Consider the following 3365-nt stretch of genomic DNA (forward strand, 5'->3'; position numbering starts at 1 on the left):
GTGTTTAAGAAAGATATCACCATTTAAACTGGTGGACTGAGTAAACAGATAGCCCTCCCCAATGTTGATGGTCATATCCAATTCATTTAGGGCCCAGATAGAACAAAAAGTCAAAGAAAGTTGACTCACTCTATTGCTGTCATATTGAGCTAGAAGATGGATCTTCTACTGTGCTTAGAGATCCTGAATCTGTGGCTTTTAGATCAAGACTGGAATCTACACCATGAACTTTCTAGCTTTCAGGCCTTCAAATTTTACCGTTGGCTCTCCTGGGATCTCCAGCTTGCAGATGGAAGATGGTGGGACTTTTCAATCTCTACAATAGGTGAGACGGTACCTTATAATATTTCCTCATGTGTGTATTAATATATTCCATTGGCTCTATTTTTCTGGAGAACCCTGACTAATACATGACATAAAAATGAATGGTTTGGCCAAGCCATGGTGGGAGCAGGTATGCGTGTCTCTGAGCTATCCAGCTCCATTCTTGTCTCTGTCACAACATCCATATCCTCCATTGCCATGACTGAACAGATGATGCACATGGCACCCTCAAGGGCCACAATGACTGGATGACCCAGATTCGCTACTACTCCCAGTTTCCAGACATGATATTCTCTGCCCCTGGGGACAAGACCATTGTTATGTGGAAGCTGACCAGAGATGAGATGAACTATGTTTTTCCAGAGTGTGCTCTTTGGGGTCACTCTCACTTTGTTAGTGGTAGTCTCCTCAGATGGCCAATTTGCCGTCTCAGGCTCTGGGGATGGAACTCTTTACCTCTGGGATCTCACAATGGGCACCAAGATGCACCACACCAAAGATGTGCTGAGTGTGGCCTTTTCTGACAACTGGCAAATTGCCTCTGGCTCCTGAGACAAAACCATCAAACTATGGAATATTTCAGGTGTATGTAAATATACTTTCCAGAATTAGAGTCAATCAGAGTGAGTGTCTTGTGTCAGTTTCTTGCCCAACAACAGCAATCCCATCATTCTTTCCTGTGGCTGGGACAAACTGGTCAAGGTATGGAACTTTGCAAACTGTAAGCTGAAGCCCAGCTACATCGGCCACACAGGATCCCTGAACATTGTGACCATCTCTCCAGATGGATCTTTCTGCGCTTCTGGAGGCAAGGATGGATAGGCCATGTTGTGAGATCTGAATGAAGGCAAGCACCTTTATACACTAGATGGTGAGAACATCATCAGCGCCCTGTGCTTCAGTACCAACCACTATTGGCTCTGTGCTGCCATGGGCCCTAGCATTAAAATCTGGGACTTGGAGGCAAAATCACTATAGATGAACTGAAGCAAGACATTATTGGTACCAGCAGCAAGACAGAGCCTTCCCAGTGTATCTCTCTGGCTTGGGTCTGCTGATGGCCAGATACTGTTTGTTGGCTACATGTACAGCCAAGTGTGCATGTGGCAGGTAACCATTGGCACCTTCTAGAAACAAACATAGAAGAGTTTAAAAATTTTTTAAAAAGAAAAGAAAAAAGTTGGCTTTCTGGAAAAAAAATGAATGGTTAGGAGAGGATATTATATATTTTGGTTTGGAGGGGATTTTATGACTATTTTTGTTTTCATTCTATTTGGATAGAACTATGTATCTGTTCAGGGTAGTGCATATTGATGAATGTAATTATGGAGGAAAATGTTATTTATCCCTCTTTAACCCCATGCTGAAAATGTGGAGCTCAAAATGGGACTACTCTTAAAATGTAATATGAGTTCTTTGCAGTTGGAAGGGACTGAAAAGGGAAATTTAATGAACTAGTGTGGTGTCTGGAAACCATACAGATTGAAATAAAGATAGTTTTGCTGAGGAGCTGGAATTCTTCAAGTTTTTTAGGCCAAAATGACATGTGAAAAATTTCAAAGTTTCAAACATAAAGTGCAGGGCTAGAGGGATATACACTGCAAGAGGCAGTCTATGCAGAAGGTACTACCTGAAAACCATGTGCCAAGACAGAAAATAGAAGGCAATATTTTTTTAAAACCTAGTTGAGAGTAGACATTTTTAGTCAAGGAAACAGCAGGTGCTAAACCTAAAAATTGGACTGCTCTAGAAAAACAGGTTTTTACCTGTAACTGAGTGGTAGGGAATCCATCTGCAATGCAGGAGTCACAGGTTCGACCCCTGGGGAAGGAAGGTCTCTTGGAGAAGGAAATGGCAACCCATTCCAGTACTCATGCCTGGAAAGTCCTATGGACAGAGGAGGCTTGCAGGCTACAGTCCACAGAGTCTGAAAAGAGTCAGACATGATTTAAATGACTAAACAACAACAGGAAAACATATCCACAACAGCTCTTGAGAGAAAATCAGTTGTGAGCGTATAAACAAACAATAATGTGTTAGAACATTTCATGATAGTACCAGCAAGTTATAACCTTCCTGATTCTCTAAAGACAAGATACAGAAGTGTAGGTATAAGTCTGGCAAAGAAAAATATAGAAAATCACTTTAATCAGATAGTATAGATTTCTGTCTACTAAGATCCAGACAGAACAGGAAGGAGAAATGCAAAGAGTAAACGTCTTTTAATTTCATGGCTGCAATCACCATTGGCAGTGATTTTGGAGCCCAAAAATAAAGTCTGACACTATTTCCACTGTTTCCCCATCTATTTTCCATGAAGTGGTGGGACCAGATGCCATGATCTTAGTTTTCTGAATGTTAAGCTTTAAGCCAACTATTTCACTCACCTCTTTCACCTTCATCAACAGGCTCTTTAGTTCTTCTTCACTTTCTGCCATAAGGGTGGTGTTATCTGCATATCTGAGGTTATTGATATGTCTCCCAGCAATCTTGATTCCAGCTTGTGCTTCCTCCAGCCCAGCATTTCTCATGATGTACTCTGCATGGAAGTTAAATAAGCAGGGTGACAATATATAGCCTTTACGTACTCCTTTTCCTATTTGGAACCAGTCTGTTGTTCCATGTCCAGTTCTAACTGTTGCTTCCTGACCTGCATACAGGTTTCTCAAGAGGCAGGTCAGGTGGTCTGGTATTCACATCTCTTTCAAAAATTTCCACAGTTTATTGTGATCCACACAGTCAAAGGCTTTGGCATAGTCAATAAAGCAGAAATAGATGTTTTTCTGGAACTCTCTTGCTTTTTTGATGATCCAGTGGATGTTGGCAATTTGATCTCTTGTTCCTCTACCTTTTCTAAAACCAGCTTGAACATCTGGAAGTTCACGGTTCACGTATTGCTGAAGCCTGGCTTGGAGAATTTTAAGCATTACTTTACTACTGTGTAAGATGAGCGCAATTGTACGGTAGTTTGAGCATTCTTTGGCATTGCCTTTCTTTGGGATTGGAATGAAAACTGACCTTTTGCAGTTCTGTGGCCACTG

General features: G+C 41.5%; 1 pseudogene; it reads left to right on the plus strand.

The window, feature by feature from the left end:
• The first annotated feature begins 471 nt into the window (after positions 1-471).
• On the plus strand, positions 472-1455 carry LOC104995184 (annotated as a pseudogene).
• The last annotated feature ends 1910 nt before the right edge of the window (positions 1456-3365 follow it).

This window comes from Bison bison, unplaced genomic scaffold, assembly GCF_000754665.1.
Source record: "Bison bison bison isolate TAMUID 2011002044 unplaced genomic scaffold, Bison_UMD1.0 scf7180017864279, whole genome shotgun sequence".
NCBI classification, from domain to species: Eukaryota; Metazoa; Chordata; class Mammalia; order Artiodactyla; family Bovidae; genus Bison; species Bison bison.